The following is an 18,720-nucleotide window of genomic DNA, read 5'->3' as shown; positions in this document are numbered from 1 at the left end:
TAAGTGCCTCTTTTCCAGTGTAAACAACCTCCATTTGGCCATGGTGGCCCTCTCAAGGCAATTTCGGCGGTCGCACCGCCGCGTATGCCAACCCGCCTGCGATATACATTTTCGCCGGTGGGATGTCATATCAGGGACATTAGTCGCCCACAACAAGGGAGATTTGTCGCGGGCGACTAATTTTCCTGCGTGTGCCTGAGCCCTAAGAACCTTACTTCAAGTAAAGAATGTACCATTAACAACCAACCTCTGTAGCCAGTATTCTTTCCATGTGCAAATATCTTCACTAAGACAAACAGACCTTAGTTTAGAAAGTTAGACTTTAGTTTGGCAAAATCCAAACACCCCTAGGAGCTGAGAGATAGATAGGGCAGTTTAGCAAAAGCAGAGTTGTGCTCCAACAATAAATATTATAGAGTTAGTATGCACAATGTGGAAAGGGACTCAGGCTATCTTTCATCCCTGTTTTTTCATTGTAGTGTGCTTTCCCTCACTGTGTTATTAATGTACAAATATTTCTAAGAGCTACAGTATGTGAGCCAGTTCTCAACAATTTGCCTTTTTGGCCTTTATTCCCTTCATTTGTCATGTATTGTCAAGGCCCCATTCCAAAGGAGTATTACAGACTGGACTGCTGCTGTAATATATTGTTTTTTATATAACTTTCCTTCAGCTGTCAGACAACAACATTGTCATTATAAAGAGTGACTGCAGATAACAGTAGGGTTAATTGCCTTTGGGGCAATTATTTGTTTTGCCCACATATTCTAAAATTGAACATTAGTTAGAACCCAACTAGACCTATTATCTTCCTAAACCTAAGGAGGTGGGTTTAATGTCTCTACTGGTATATTTCTAAGCTCCCATTATTTCCTTATAGTGGAGAAAGAACTCATCATTATAATTATTTTATTAGTATTTATAAAGTACTGCTGACCAGTACGCAATGCAATGAGCAGAACTGTTGCTGCTTCATTTTTTTTTTTAGCTTTCATGGAGAACTGAAACGTCATAATGTTTTGTTTTTTTCTTATATCAAAAGATGCATAATCCTTACTTTTCTTATTCTTTGAAGCTGATACAGGCGGATCACATCATAGAGTATATTATTATTAACATTTATTTATAAAGCACCAACATATTCCACAGCGCTGTACAATAAGTGGGTTTCATACATTGGATATACACAGTAACATATAAAGCAACCAATAACCGATACAAGAGGTGAAGAGAGCCCTGCCCAAAAGAGCTTACAAGTATATTGTATATTTTATCTTACAGCTCTAACTAATTCCAGGAGACGCTTAATTCAAAAGTTATTGATTTCCAAACATTTCTTATTTTTATTGCAGAAAACATTATAGCCAGTATTGCTGTTCCATTGTTCCTGAACTAGAAATAGAAAATAGAAGACATCATATTTTATTCACATGAAATTGTGTTATTTTAATTTGTATGGAAGTCACATGGTATGCAGTAATTTGTCTATTAAGTCTCCAGTTTCTGATTGACACATTTCAATCCTGTAAGCAGCATGCATGTGATCTGTTCATAGTCACGTAACTCATGTGTTTTTAATATTACTGGGCTTTAGGCCATAGATAATTTATTAGAGAGTATATAAATTGCAATTCATTTTAAAGGGATTCTGTCATGATTTTCATGGACTACTTTTTATTTCTAAATTACACTGTTTACATAGCAAATAATTCACTCTACCGTTTAAAATGTTATCCTTGAATCAACAAATGTATTTTTTTTGGTGTAATATTGGTGTGTAGGCGCCATTTCAGTGCATTGTGCCTGAGTCTGAGCTTTCAGAAGGAGCCAGGGCTACACATTAGAACTGCTTTCAGGTAACCTATTGTTTCGCCTACTCCCATGTTACTGGAGGAATCCTAAACTAGACTTGGATTTCTTAGTACTGAATGCTATTCTGATACCTACTGGGAGCTGCAATCTTGCTGCCTTCACATTGTTCTGCTGATCGGCTGCTGGGAGGGGGGGATATCACTCCAACTTGCAGCGCAGCAATAAAGTGTGACTGAAGTTTATCAGAGCACAAGTCACATGGCTGAGGGCATCTGGGAAACTTGCAACATGACTAGTAACATTAAATTTCAAAATGAAATATAAACATATCTGTTTGCTCTTTTAAAAAAACGGATTTCAGTTCTGCTGAAGCAGCGCTAAATTAACGGATTCCTTTTTTAAAAAGACATGTTTTCCCGTGACAGTATTCCTTTCAAATATTTTGCAAGGTGAAAAAAGTTTCATAATCAGGGGCGATTCTTTCCCCTGAACAGCCCTGACATAGCTTCTGGGATACTGCCCCCCTTGGCCCCCCAGTGCTTACCTTTCCTGTGCCAGAGGGAGTCCGGGGGGGCTGCATCGCTAGTACACAGAGTGAAATTGCACTAAATAACAATAACCAGCAATTTCCCTCTTAAAATCAACAGGAATGGCTATTTACTGCCTCTGGTAACTTGTGGGGCGCTGCTGCCTGAGGCAAGTCTCTCACTTTACCCCATGACAGTAGCTCCCTGCTCATTTGAACGTTCAGAATGCTATGAATTAAGGTGAGGCCATCTCCATTTAAAGCAAATCTAATGTTTAGTGATTTCTCTGTAAAAATATTAGTGGCAAAACAATCCTACTGGAGGGCAGTGGTTTAAATTACTGAGTGTAATATATATGGCGCCTAAAAAAAATATATATATATTAAATCTAGTCTCATGATTTAGCAGTGTTTATTAATTTAGCTTTTGATCTCATTAGATTTATATACTCTGCCCTAGGGTAGAGTGAGACATCTGTACTGTGTTTTCTATGTGACTTCAGTGGTTTGTATCCTTCAGTAAAACCCACAAGAAAACACTGACAGCAGCAATTTTGAATTTTGATCTACAAGGAAGTGGGTGGAAGCGGAGCTTGTCTGGCAGTGAAGGCCTCACAATGGAGCATTTGAAGAGTTCACTTAGGGGCTGATTTACTAAGACACGAATTCGAATTGGAAAAATTCCGATTGGAAAACGAACATGTTGCATCTTTTTCGTATTTTTTGCGATTTTTTCGGCGCCTTTACGACTTTTCGGAAATTGTCACGACTTTTTCGTTACCAATACGATTTTCGCAAAAAAATGCGAGTTTTTCGTAGCCATTACGATTCGCTCGTATCTTGTCGCGACTTTTTCGTATTGAGCGCTCGTAAGCGGTGGCCGAAACTTTCAGACTTGATTTTGAAAGCCTCCCGTAGGACTCAATGGCACCCTACAGCTCCAACCTGGCCCAAGGAAAGTCTCCCATAGGGCTCAATGGCACTCTGCAGCTCCAACCCGGCCCAAGGAAAGTCTCCCATAGGGCTCAATGGCACTCTGCAGCTCCAACCCGGCCCAAGGAAAGTCTCCCATAGGGCTCAATGGCACTCTGCAGCTCCAACCCGGCCCAAGGAAAGTCTCCCATAGGGCTCAATGGCACTCTGCAGCTCCAACCCGGCCCAAGGAAAGTCTCCCATAGGGCTCAATGGCACTCTGCAGCTCCAACCTGGCCCAAGGAAAGTCTCCCATAGGGCTCAATGGCACTCTGCAGCTCCAACCTGGCCCAAGGAAAGTCTCCCATAGGGCTCAATGGCACTCTGCAGCTCCAACCTGGCCCAAGGAAAGTCTCCCATAGGACTCAATGGCACTCTGCAGCTCCAACCTGGCCCAAGGAAAGTCTCCCATAGGGCTCAATGGCACCCTGCAGCTCCAACCTAGCCCAAGAAAAGTCACCATACTGAAGCTTGAATGAATCCGAACGCTACGAAAAAATCGCGACATTTTGCGCAACTTTCGGAATGGCTACGAACGCAAGTTTTAACGCTACGAAAAAATCGACAGATTTTACGCAACATTCGGATGGCAACGAAAAAGTCGCGATAATTTTCTGAAAAAATCGCCAAATACCGATCATTATGAAAAAAACGCAATCGGATGCATTCGGCCGGTTCGTGAGTAAGTAAATGGGCCCCTTAATGTAAGTTTAACGCATTTTATGAATATTAAATGGCCAATACCCTCAGCTTATTTATTTTACACAATTTCTACAGTACCTGCTGTAATGTGGCACAGCTGTAATATGAAAAGCTGCATCAGTCTTTCATAGCTCCCAACATTTGAAAACCGAAAAGAGGGACAAAAAGATTTGGCGTGCGCAGTGCGGCAAATTTTTTGACCACGCCCACTTTTTTGGCCACGCCCCAATTAACACACTCCATTTTTTTCTAAAAATACTCCTTTTATATAGTTGAAATGGCGGGATCAGATGCAAATGTGCTATACCCTCATACTGTACTACCTAAGGAAAACAATATAGCAACTCCTACATATAAAATACAAATATAGAGAAAAGGCAGTCAGTTATAAGTGAGTTCTAACTATCTACCAGTTTTGCCCCCCCCACACAGGGGAGACTCATACACAGAGCCCCCCATACACAGTGCCCCCATACACAGTACCCCCCATACAGTGTGCCCCCTATACACAGTACCCTTTATACACAGTACCCCCATACACAGTACCCTTTATACACAGTGCCCCCCATACACAGTACCCTTCATACACAGAGCCCCCATACACAGTACCCTTTATACACAGTGCCCCCCATACACAGTACCCTTATACACAGTACCCTTTATACACAGAGCCCCCCCATACATAGAGCCCCCCATACCAGCTCCGACTCCTTGCGCTGCTTCTCTCCTTATGTGGCTCCTTCTCCGGCGGTCCCAGGCCCTTTTATAAGGTTGCGCCCGTGCGTACGTGTGACGTCATTACGCACGGGCGCAACCTTATGAAAGGGCCTGGGACCGCCGGAGAAGGAGCCACATAAGAAGAGAAGCAGCGCAAGGAGTCGGAGCGCTCACCTTAAGCCCTCTCATCCTGCTGTCGCGGATCGTTCTATGAATGTCCCGCATTTTCGTAATCTATTACGGAAATGCGGGACATTCAGGGAACTATCCGGGACAGCGGGATGCGTTATAGAAAGCGGGACTGTCCCGCTCAAAGCGGGACAGTTGGGTGGTATGGTCTTTGGTCCTGGGACCCCCCTCTGTAAGAGGTTAGCTACAGGCCTCAGTTAGAGAGTTCATATAGATTCTGTTATTGTCACTCTAGGAGTGAAATGATAGATAGGGTATCTAGAAAGGGCAGTCTGAAGCCCCTCCGAGGAGATTATTGAGGTTATGACCTCCCGGCATTACTGGCTGGAGTTCAGGTACATTAAGTGGCCAGCTCAGGTGGTAGCTAGGGACTATAAATGGGGAGATTGCCTAAGCGAGAGGGCCTTCTGGCGTGAGTACTGGGGAGAGCCCTAAGAGAAAGGGTCTCTTGGCGGGAGTACCGGGGAGTAGTCCTAAGCAAGAGGGTCTCCTAGAGGAAGTAAGGAAAAAAGTACCTGAATCTGCATATCATATTACTGGATTCTGTGTGAATACAATAAATAAGTTAATTTGGTTAATCAGCACTTCCAGTCTCCTGGTCAATTCCTCAAGGATTGGATCCTCAACTGCCTGGTAAGCAACCACCCCAGGGGGGAAAGGTCCCGGGAGTTGCAGGGAGTCCATCCCAAGGAGGACAGCACAGATTAACCCAGAGAAGTGTCCCAGGGAGGGGTGTTACAGTTCAACCTGTCCTGACTCTGGGTGGAGGCACGGCAATAATTAGTGTACCTGCTCCCCCATATAAGCAGGGGCACAGGGCTCCTGTAGCTCCACACACAGGTAAATGCGTGTTAAAAGTTTAGCAGTAGCAAAAGAGGGCTACACAGGGAAGATCTGTGCCCACAAAGATGCCCCAGTAGCTCCCCATCTTCTTTTCTGCTGATTCCCTGCACATGCTCTGTGCTGCTCTCAGTTACTGAGCTTAGGGGCCAACTCACTATGTATAAATAATATTTGCTGTGGGGGCAAGTAACTGGGAATTGTGGCTCTGAGCAGACTCAAAGTCACTAAACTTTTTATAATCAATTACCAAAGGACCCTTTTTTCCAATACAATATCCATTTAAATTTGCCAGTAGTACAAAGAGCTTGCGTTGATGTAGTTTTATATATAAGAGAAAGTTGAAGTTCGGTGCATTTTCCCCTGACCCTGACGGCAGGGCTGCTTTCTCTTTCCACCTGGAGCGCCCTGGGAATGTGCTGTGGGAAAGTCAGCTGGAGCTCAGAGTAACAGATGTCCCACACATAGGAACTAGCAAACGATTTCCTTCTTCAAATAAAATGCCAAGACCAGTGTTACAAGGCTCAGTCCATTCCAAAAACTTCTACAGGAACATATTAATGGCTGACGGCAGAACTGCTGGATGTGTATTAACTGCTTCCATTTTACAGCAACTTAAACATTTTAAGATCTCTAAGTACACATACACTCTAAGTACATATACATACACAAGTACACACTCAAAGATACATATGTACTAGTATAAGGAAAGGAATACATTCTTTTTGTTTTAATATTACAAAAAAAAACCTTTTATTTAGCAGTTTTCCAGTATACAGAACAACCCTTTTACTGTGCAGGAACTGAGGGGATAGCAAATACACAAACAGCTATGTGATTCTTCACCATACTGACCCCAAAAGGGCACACAGGGCAGTAAGGCCTCTATGTCCCAATGTGTCCTGGCCTGGCAGCTGTCCATACTGCAGAGGGCACTGCTACTAACTCCTGGAAGAGATCTCCATACCATCAGCACTGCCCCTGTAACTGTTCTAACATAGATAAAATATACTCCAGAGTCTCGCTGTAATACAAGCACATCCTTATCTAGCTCAATTATGAAGTGATGGATTCTGGGAACTAAAGCCCCTCTGCTTTTTAAGGCGTCTGTGCACCACCCACTATGTTAAGCAGAGAGACTTCAAGTCTCAGAATTCATCATTTGTTAAAGGAACAAAGTGAATAAGGGGTTGCTTTACACTCTCAGCATAAAGAACCTTGGGAAACAGCTCATATGAGTTATCTTAGTGTCCTTAAAGGAGAAGGAAAGGTAAAAACTAAGAAAGCTTTATCAGAAAGGTCTATGTAAATACAGCCATAAGTACTCACAGAAACGCTGCACCGAGTCATCTCTCAAAAGAAACACAGGATTTCTTTTCTTCTTTTGTGTAAACATGTTCTTCTGTGCCGGACTTCAGGGCAAGGGCATGAGTCTGCTCAGTTTGCTCTTCTCTCCCTCTCTCCCTCCTATCTCCTCTTCCACCTCCCATCAGAATTTGCTCCCCTTCCCACCTCTGTGTAATCTAAGCTACCAGCAGCTAGAGCTGCAGCATGGAAGTTACTAAGACCAAACTAAAATGGCAGCTGCTATCTTAAGCAGAGGGAGCTTCTAGGGCTCTTTACCCAGGTATGATAAAGCTTTCTGCAGAATAAATATAGGGTTCTAGGTGGCGCTAATGTGGCGAATCTATTGGCTAATGTCTCATGGAGTGTGTTATTCGCCTGAGTTAGACCTCTGCTATTGTGGGTGACAAACCGCTCTGAAATGCCTTTCCACTGGCAACAATAGGAGTCACTGGTGGAAAGGCCTTTGTGCTGATTTCAGAGTGGTTAGTCGCCCATGATAACAGGGATTTATTGCAGGTGAGTAACGCCCTCCGTGGGATATCAGCCTTAAGGTGGCCATACACGTGGCGATCTGACGATGTTTCGTACGACCATCGGTCGCACGAAACATCGTAAGATCCGCCACACACCATTCAGGGCTGAATCGGCAGGTAAGGAGGTAGAAACAATAGGATTTCTACCTCCTTCTGCCGATTCAGCTCTGAAGGGAGAATTTTGGTCAGGCGCCTTCTATGGCGCCCGATCAAAATTTTCAAACTGGTCCGATCGGCGAGTCGTCCGATATCAGCAGCTTCCTGCGATATCGGTCGACTCGCCGACATGCCATACACACACCGATTGTCGTACGAAACGAGGTTTCGTACGATAATATCGGTGCGTGTATGGCCACCTTTAATCTGTGGAATTAGGTACGATTGTGCAAAACAAAAACACATTTATAAGTGTATCTGGAAATGCAGATAGTGTTTATGTACCCTTTTTTATAGCCCAACTGAATGAGCTCATGTTAAAAAAGGGGGTATATTTTCCATTCTCTTGGTATCCTTTGAATCAACTGGCAGTTGAGCAGGTTTAATCGAGTTAAAAGGTTGATCTTAATGGATGTGCATTCATTTGCCAATGTCCCTTCATACTGGGTACATGGTGCATTTGTAGAATTTGCAGATTTTCTTTCATTTGGCCCTATGGCCTGAACAAAAGCATTAGCTTGTGTTTGGTCAGTCTTGCAGGATATGTTCTTTCAGCCCATGGGAGGATTGTATGCCTTGAAAAGTCAGCATTGTATGGCCACCTTTTCGTTTGAAGTGTAACCAAGCAGGGAAAAAGCTGAGGAGACCTCATTGACACCTGTCATCATATTGTCATCTAAGCACCGCCCCACACATGTGCAGGTTCCAAATGGTTAAGTGATCGAAATCTGTCCATCCCATCAACGGACAAATTTCATAATTTAAAAACGAACATTTTTAAACCTTCCCGATTGATTTTCTGTCTGGTGTTGGATAAAAGATCGCTAGTAGTGATGTAGCGAATATTCGCGAACTTTGCGAACCCCATAGACTTCAATGGGAAGGCGAACTTTAAAACCTAGAAAAGCCATTTCTGGCCAGAAAACTGATTTTAAAGTTGTTTAAAGGGTGCCACGACCTGGACAGTGGCATGCAGGAGGGGGATCAAGGGCAAAAACTTCTCTGAAAAATACTTTGTAAAAAAAACGCCAAAAAATAACGCCAAAAAAAAAACGCAAGCTATTCCTATGTATATGCATAGGCGATAAAATGAAGCGAAAAAACGCGGCGGAAAAACCAAGGCGAAAAAACGCGGCGCCAAAAAAAAAACGCGGCGAACCCAAAGTGGCGAACATCAGCAAAAGTCCACGAATTTGCGCGAACGCGAACACCCGATGTTCGCGCGAATTAGTTCGCCGGCGAACAGTTCGCTACATCTCTAATCGCTAGATGTACAATTGCTCAGTGTACACCGACCTTGTGATAATTTGATCATTTTGTTGTATCGCACTGAAATTGGTCATAAACTAAAGACAAATCCTTACAGTGGAGGAAATAATTATTTGACCCCTCACTGATTTTGTAAGTTTGTCCAATGACAAAGAAATGAAAAGTCTCAGAACAGTATCATTTCAATGGTAGGTTTATTTTAACAGTGGCAGATAGCACATCAAAAGGAAAATCGAAAAAATAACTAAATAAAAGATAGCAACTGATTTGCATTTCATTGAGTGAAATAAGTTTTTGAACCCTCTAACAAAAAAAGACTTAATACTTAGAGGAAAAACCCTTGTTTGCAAGCACAGAGGTCAAACGTTTCTTGTAATTGATGACCAAGTTTGCGCACATTTTAGGAGGAATGTTGGTCCACTCCTCTTTGCAGATCATCTCTAAATCCCTAAGGTTTCGAGGCTGTCTCTGTGCAACTCTGAGCGTGAGCTCCCTCCATAGGTTTTCTATTGGATTAAGGTCCGGAGACTGACTAGGCCACTCCATGACCTTAATGTGCTTCTTCTTGAGCCACTCCTTTGTTGCCTTTGCTGTATGTTTTGGGTCATTGTCGTGCTGGAACACCCATCCACGACCCATTTTCAGTTTCCTGGCAGAGGGAAGGAGGTTGTCGTTCAGGATTTCACGATACATGGCTCCGTCCATTTTCCCGTTAATGCGAATAAGTTGTCCTGTGCCCTTAGCAGAAAAACACCCCCAAAGCAAAATGTTTCCACCCCCATGCTTGACGGTGGGGACGGTGTTTTGGGGGTCATAGGCAGCATTTTTCTTCCTCCAAACACAGCGAGTTGAGTTAATGCCAAAGAGCTCTATTTTGGTCTCATCAGACCACAGCACCTTCTCCCAGTCACTCACAGAATCATTCCGGTGTTCATTGGCAAACTTCAGACGGGCCTGCACATGTGCCTTCTTGAGCAGGGGGACCTTGCGAGCCCTGCAGGATTTTAATCCATTGCGGTGTAATGTGTTTCCAATGGTTTTCTTGGTGACTGTGGTCCCTGCTAATTTGAGGTCATTAACTAACTCCTCCCGTGTAGTTCTAGGATGCTTTTTCACCTTTCTCAGAATCATTGACACCCCACGAGGTGAGATCTTGCGTGGAGCCCCAGAGCGAGGTCGATTGATGGTCATTTTGTGCTCCTTCCATTTTCGAACAATCGCACCAACAGTTGTCACCTTCTCTCCCAGCTTCTTGCTAATGGTTTTGTAGCCCATTCCAGCCTTGTGCAGGTCTACAATTTTGTCTCTGACATCCTTGGACAGCTCTTTGGTCTTTCCCATGTTGGAGAGTTTGGAGTCTGCTTGATTGATTGATTCTGTGGACAGGTGTCTTTTATACAGGTGACTAGTTAAGACAGGTGTCCTTAATGAGGTTGACTAATTGAGTAGAAGTGTCTAACCACTCTGTGGGAGCCAGAACTCTTAATGGTTGGTAGGGGTTCAAAAACTTATTTCACTCAATGAAATGCAAATCAGTTGCTATCTTTTATTTAAAGTTATTTTTTCGATTTTCCTTTTGATGTGCTATCTGCCACTGTTAAAATAAACCTACCATTGAAATGATACTGTTCTGAGACTTTTCATTTCTTTGTCATTGGACAAACTTACAAAATCAGTGAGGGGTCAAATAATTATTTCCTCCACTGTATGTGTATGGCCAGTTTTAGCTTGAATTAGTCCATCTTGTGAGATAAGAGATCTCTGGGATATAACTCAATAAACCTTTTGTTGAAAAGAAAGTGAGGTCCGTTTGGGTCATTCTCCTGGTGGATAATCCACTTAGCTGATTCCTATTGGATGCAATTGGTCATCAGTAGAGATGCATATTTTTGTCTGCTGAAAAATTCACAACACTGCAGAATAAATTGTGAAAAACTGTAAAATGTCCCCAAATGTATTGGAGTCAGTGAAAATTACAGTGCAGTAAAGGCACTATTAGCTCTGAAACAGCATAGACACTTCCAGACCTTGTTAGAGAAGCTGCTTTGAACTATGCCACAACTGCTCTTCAGCTCCTTAGATAGATTGGGAGGGTTCTGATGTGATTGCTTGATGTGGAATCCAAGGAAAGTATAGTAATAATATCTTTTTTCCATGTGTTTTTTATCAGTTTGGTAGGAGTGATAATAAATGTTAGATAAAAGCAAGGCCAGCAAACTAAACCTCTAAGCTTTTATCTATATATAATGAGCTGGAAATCTGTCAGCTTTAGAGTATTTGAACAGGGTGGAGAAGAAAGGGATTGGCAAAAAAAATAAACTGATTGCAGTCAGAGGTGAAAATAGATTAAAGCAGGAGGAAAACAATGGAAATATGAATCTCTACTGATTATATGAATGTGCCTGATAACTACTGTACATGTAGTACGGCAAGGGCAGTAGTGTCCATTGCATTTGATTAACTACTCAGGATATTTATTTCCACTTCACTTCTGCCCTTACCCTCTCTCTTTGCTCTCACAAACTGCTCTCATTTCTGAGATCTCTCGCTCTCCCACCCCACAATACCAAACACAAGTCTCAAACATCAATTTCATTCACATCTCTTCTCCCTGGCACTGCCCCTTCCATTGGCAGCAGAGGGTATCTCACCAAATCTGGGCCCCCATCCATTCTCTGCTTCTTCATGCATCTCAAATTGTGTTCTGCCTCAATATCTCACTATGTGCTCCTCCCAAATGCCGGTAACACAGACAACCTCATTAATATTCCAATAATGCCAGCCATTCCTAAATCTATATCGTGTGGAATGAACATTCTGTATGTGACAAACTACACAGTGTGCCGGTCTCTAGACATCACCAAAACATGGATCTACCCTACTAAACAGTTGCCCCTTATGCCCTGCCCTTTGGTGGCCTTCAATTCAGTCAAACCCCCAGGACTATAGCAAAAAAGGGGTGGTTGTGCTCACCACTAAATTTTAAACCATTAGGCAGAGCCGTATTTATATTAAGCCACCTGAGGTCCCGTGCCTAGGGTGGCAGGTTTTGGGGTGCGGGTCTTGGGTGCTTATATATTGTTTTTTTTTTAATTTTCTTAAAAAAATAAAATATTGATATTATAGAACATTAAGGCATTCTGTGCATTACGCTACCAAGCAATGCCCTCCCCTTTAAGCAAAACAAACATAGACTTTAAGCTGGCCAACTACATTAAAGTCATCCCGGGTCTGGCCAGTCCTACACTAACATTTTGTCTAATTTATTAAGAATTCTACTGCTTCAATACACATTTAACAAAGGGACTGAGTTTTACCTGTAACTTACTTGCTTCCAGAGTTAAAAGCCCCAAGTGGTTGCCCTTTTCTTGGCTCCACTGGGTTCACCTGACTGTAGCTGGGAAGACTGGGAGCTACAACATGGAGCTGGCCACTGCTCCTGTATAAACTATAGTTGTGAGCTCAACTTCCCCCTTTTTTGAAGAAAAAGATTACAGTGATAGGTATATTAGGGGTTTCTGTGTTGTGTAGGGCTCTTTAACAAATTTTGGTTCAGAAGCTGAAGTCCCCCTTAAATATTCTATTGATAAAAAATAGGATTGAAATGAACTGAGTCTCAGTCCCTGCTGACGCTGCTGCAATGGTAGGCCATAGGCCAGTCAGCAGCTGCCTGCAGGTGGAGAATAGTCCCATCCCCTGTCGTAAATGCCAAGTTCTGTTTGTGCTGACAGAGACAGCATCCACCAGTCAGGTTGGTCATTATACAGGACTGCACAATACGATGGTGTTTTATAATTAAATGTTAACAATGATACAAATAATGCTCTGTGTGTAACTGTACACCCCTGCAGTCTCATAGCTCCCACAGCTTCCCAGCATTCCGTCACACAGCACTGCCTCACCCAGCCAGTGTCTCAGCACAACAACACGCAGCCTCCTCCTGTTTGTCCCAGAGCCCTCGCTTTGGCTGTTTCCTTGTTTAAGACTTCTGAAACCCAAAGGGATCTTACAGAAGCAGAAAGTACAATCTAAATCAGACTGCCACATTGAAAACAAAGCTTTCCTCCAGCCTCATTTGTCTGCCATAGTAGTTTCCGTTACCCATGGAAATGGAACTAAAGGACACTGATACGTCAACTGTGTTAAGTACTCTGCGTTGTATCATTGTCAAAGCCACGTATGAAGCAGTTCCCATTATAGGCCTGGTAGGGTTAATGTAAATTTATGCTTCACTTTGACATGCAGAGAAAGTTTAATTCCCCCGTTCCCTGGAAACATCTTATTGTCAGAGCTGCACATTTTTGTGGTTTGGAACGATGCAAAGGGAATATTCTGACTCCTGCATGTCTCATATTGGCATAGCATTCCCAGCGGATACTCTGATCTCTTCTACTCCTCTCTTCAGAAACGGATTAAGAGCAAATTGCTTCCCTAGGTACTAATCTGGGTGCCCCCCCTCCCACTCTAAACACAATACCTTTAAGAAGCACACACATATATAAATATTGCACTACTGGTAATAAGACATCAGGTGACCTAGGAAGCATTATACATATGTGGATAGGGTTGCTACCTGGCTGGTACTCTACACAAAAAAATGACAACCCTAAATGTGGATCTGCAGCTGGAGGGTTACAAATTAGATATATCCCTGAACTAATTACTGAAAATGTCTGGCAATTATTACACAATACATGTCCTTTGTACTTTTATTTATGATCCCCCCCAGGGGCCCCACCTGGTGTTGGGGGCCCACACAATTGGCATCTCTGGTCAAAAACTGTCACATAATGATTTGTATTAATACAGAAGCAGGTACTAATCTACAGACGTAGGGAATGATGGTTCTGCAATATTTAGGGACAACGCATATTGTTTCACTTTGTTTAACTCCATTAGCTCAGCAGTTTGATTCTTTCAAGTCTTTCTTCCATTCCAAGAAAAAATGCATCCGCTCATATAACTAGAGCGCCGACCTAACTGGAAACCTAAAAACATGGCTGGATAGTGTGTGCCCCAAGGCTGGGCTGCCTGCTTACCCTCCCCTCCTACCAGCAGTCAGTGGTGTAACATACAGGCTAGATACAACAAAGAGAATGTAATAAAACTTAACAGAAAATGATGGGCAATGTGCAGTGCTGGGCCATCACCTAACCAACCACAGAACCCTGCACTTGGCAACTTGCATCAAATCCAATCCCCTACTTACTGGCTCACTGCACTGATGGCCAGAGTTACAGTAGCACCAGAACTAATGGAAGTCAGGCAGACAAGGTAAGGATGTGTGTGCCATGAGCCTTATGCTCTACTATAGGGAATCTTACCCATCATGCATTATATCTCACATTACTTACATAATATGATCTAAAATTCAAGGACATCATTCGCATATTTCCAGTTTTCCATTTAGATCTGAAAGAGATATAAGAATTCACAGAAAAAAAAGTGGAATGCCAAGGTAATATTAGACTGTTGATGTGTCTAGTTGCGTATAGTAGCATTTGGGCTGAATACCACAAGGAAGAGTGGGGCTCCAAAGCAGGGAATCCAGGTGGATTGTACATATAGCAATAAGTAATTATATCGGTCAAGATGGGTTTTGGTAGCTGGAATCTGAGAGGTTAATGCTAAAGTGCTAGCCCACCTAGGGGACACCTAGTCAATTACACTTTGCAACCAATTTTCCATCCATTTGCTCAAAGCATATATAATGGAATACAGCAGGAGACTGCCCACCTATGCCTCATACAAGGTAAAACATATCTGTGATTAGTATATTGTATGTCAGTATGGAAGAGTTGAGGTAAAGGAAAAGTAAATGCATGAAATATTAAATGTCAGTTCTGTGACTCCCCTCTATCTGTAATATACATGCTTTGTTGCATTTGCTACGTGCCGATTTACTTTGAAGCAGGAGATATTCTACAGTTTATAGATAAATAGATCAGTTAAATACCCACAGTATATTGATCCAGGTTTGGCATGGCGTGATAAAAGCAAATGCCAAATGCTAATACATAAACATTAAGGCTATAAACATAAATAATGAGAGGAGCAAAAATAAGAATCAAATGTCTTGAGGTGGAATTGTGCATAATGCATTTTAAGTTGATGTTCACTTTAAATGTCAACATGCTAGAACCTGCTATGAGAAAACCCACAAGAAGATCCAGTAAATAAAATAAGCCTTTTTCCTTTATTGCTAGTATGATTATGTGTCAAAAGGATAGGGTGAATTAGAGAATGTTGTCTTTAATCTCTCCCTATTGGACACTGGAGGAAAGGAAACAGATTACGGTTTATTTTGTTCAAAGAAATTTTCTTTTGGGTTCTGGAAGCCGGAGTGTTCTGGAAGGAACAGGCAGGCCAGATACTCCATTCCACTGCTCCAGCTTACACACTGCAGTTGACTTTGCATAGTAAGGTTGTCCTTTAAAAAGGTATTTAATCATAAGGAAACGTTTAGGATGGTCTCTCTGAGCAGGACACAGAGCAGGAAGGCTTCCAGCCTGTGACAGGAACTCCAAGAGGGGCTGGGGGTGTTGTAAGGAGCAGTGGGAGTAAATAAAAGAGACTGAGACATTGAGAACAAAGTAAGTGGCTAAGTGAGTACAGGGATGACCCCAAACATTCCTCTATATTTTTACTGATAGTCCACAAAGGTTCCAGTGTAGTAAAGGGACTTACCTTGTAAGTGAGAAGGCAGCACCTAGATATCTGTAGTTATTTAAATGATTTATGTGTGTTTGTATGCTGATGGGCACTGAAGAAAGTGGCAAGCCAACATCGCTTACATCTGACATTCTTTTGTCCCATTGGCACTGACCACCTTTTACCACATAGCCCTGAAATTCTATTCTTTCTTGCGGTTTATGATAAATATTTCTATACTCTGCCGAGCACAAGAAGATATTAGCAGGTATATTGCCCTAGTATTCATTCAAGCCTTGCACATGCCTGGAACATTTCTGAGAAACCCTCTTTTTCCATTGCTGTCCAAGCAGATTAATCACATCAGAGAATGAACTGTGCTTCCCACCAGAGCTGGTATCTGTTCATCTGCACAGACCTGCCAAAGAAGAACTATGTATTACTGCTTATGATCTGGCTTCACTTCCACTTTCCAACCTGATGCTTCCACCATCACAGAGAAAGACTCACATATGACCAGGGCTAACCAGACCAGGTAAGAGCCATTCTTGAAGTTTAGGGCAATATTAAATTGCATGGACCTCTTTTATAGTTTAGAGATTTTCTTAAATATCGCATTGGATTGGAGGGTCCCCTGTCCTGAGGGGAAAATCCTTGATCACACAAATACGTGCTCTTGCCAAGGGGTCTTCTGTTTAGATCCAGAGATCTGTAACTTTTCCTGACATCAAAGGAAGTTTTCCAAATGTAAACCTTGCACTGTGTTAAAATTAAAGCAATGCTTGACTTTTTGTGGCAAACTTTCAATTTGTTATGGTGTTATTGCTCACCCTTTTGAAAAGAATTGAATTCAGCTGCTTAACTGGCTATTAAGTAGAGATGATCTGGTATATTTGTCAAAGCAGGAAATTCTTTATAAATGTGCCAGTTTTGTTAAAACACTTTCCTGACTGTTAGGATGCCTATACTTCTAGCTAAACGTTGGCAATATCTCCAGGCCTGATTCATCGATCTGTCACTCATTTATGCAGAAAAGTCCCTAATCCCATTCCGGGAAAAGCTTCTTTCTTTCTTCAACATAATATTAAATGGGAATATACAGTTGTGCCTTTGTACTTTTTTCATATAACTCTAAAATAATTTGAGGAATGAGTTTAAAAATTAACAAAATCATGTTTCCACAAGTTTTACTATTACAATAAGAGTTTTGTTACTCCATTCAGAACCTAAGGCTGATGCCACACGTGGCGTTTTTACGCTGCGTATTTTCTCAGCCTAAAAACGCCGCACAAGCCAAACAGCCCCTGACTATGGCGTTTTTCAGCCTAGTACTGGTGACGTAGCAAATCCCGTTTCCATGGTGCTAATAGTGCGAAATAGTAAAAAACGCAGCGTATTTCTGCTAGGTCTGGCAGCTGCCTTTGGGTATACATAGGAATAGGTTGATGTGCAAATAACAGCATATTTCGGCAAACGCTTGAAAAATCTGTGGTAAGGCGTTTTCTAACGTATTTACGCATTGTGTGGTTTGCTTCGCGTCTTTTCAAGTTATTTCTAAGGATGATTTTGTGCGTTTTTCAGCCGCCGCGAGAATTAGAAAATACGCACCGTAAAAACGCCACGTGTCGCATCAGCCTTATATATCCTTTCAGATCTGAAAAACTGACACCCTAGACAAATTTTTTTTTTTACTTGTGAGCCACACTCAGATATAAAAAGTGTTGGGGAGCCTTGAGGATGCCAAATAAGAGCTGTGATTGGCCCCATGTAGACTGCAGGAGGCTCTGCATGAAGTAAAACTGTGTCTCTGTGCTTCCAAAACTTGCCTCCAAGAAATTTAAGGCCACTAGGAGCAACATCAGTGGGGGTGGTGAGCAACCCAGTTGGATTTTCTTAAGGGCTCTGGTACACGGGGAGATTAGTCGCCCGCGGCAAAACTCCCTGCTCGCGGGCGACTAATCTCCCCGAGTTGCCTTCCCCCTGGCGAACATGTAAGTCGCCGGTGGGATGGCAGATGCGGCGGCGCGATTTCGCGCAAATCGCCGAAAAAGACTTGCGAGGCTTTTTCGACGATTTCCCGAAATCGCCCCACCGCGTCTGCCATCCCGCCGGCGACTTACATGTTCGCCGGGGGGAAGGCAGGGGGAAGGCAACTCGGGCAGATTAGTCGCCCGCGAGCAGGGAGGTCTGCCCTGGTGGCTCAGACTGTTGAAACAATGTAACACAAGGCAGCAGACTGACAGACCTGACTTGCTGGAGGAGACAAACCTTTACAACATTGTTTAAAATGTAACAACCAGGAGTTCAGCAAATGCTGCTTTCAATAGCAATTACAAATAACGTTTAAAGCGCTACATATTTTTAATTATTTCATATTGGAAAGTTGCTTAGAATTATGTTTTCTTTCATTATGCAAAACATTATTTTTGGGGATGACATGCCCTTTAAACATCTTGATAACATTGTGTTCAACAGACACAGCAACATTACGGTCTCCGGAAGAGCATTTTTTCTCACATTCAGTTCTCTGCTTTTCTTGTATCAGGAATTCTTATAAAGGCATCTCCCAGTAACATACCATGGCACATATCAAGATGTGGATTTCTTTTTAGTTCTGTATAAACCTGTAAATGCTGCAAAAGGTTGGTTTGTGTAAGGACTTCAAACGGTTTGCTAGTAATTCCCCTAGTTTATATATAAGCTAGGACATTACCTAAATCTTCTTTGCCAGAGGGAACTTAACCATTCTGTTACATATTTTTAAAGCAAATCATGTCACAGCTGCGTTCTTCACCAGGTCAAAACTGGCAAATGCCAGAGGTACTGCTGCAAGATGCCATAGACAGTCACTATTTATAGGGCTGGGGGGGGATGTTTGGGCCTAATTGTACTTCAATTGCCAGGGTCTATTTTGAATCCCAGCCTGGACCTGTTTTCCCACTTATTAACCATCCAAAAGCATGGCATACATCTAGGTGTAGATGTCCCAGAGGGGCTACATGTAGG

The sequence above is a fragment of the Xenopus tropicalis genome, chromosome 7, assembly GCF_000004195.4.
Source record: "Xenopus tropicalis strain Nigerian chromosome 7, UCB_Xtro_10.0, whole genome shotgun sequence".
Lineage (NCBI taxonomy): Eukaryota > Metazoa > Chordata > Amphibia > Anura > Pipidae > Xenopus > Xenopus tropicalis.
The sequence above is the reverse complement of the archived record's forward strand: the minus strand, read 5'-3'. Positions refer to the sequence as shown.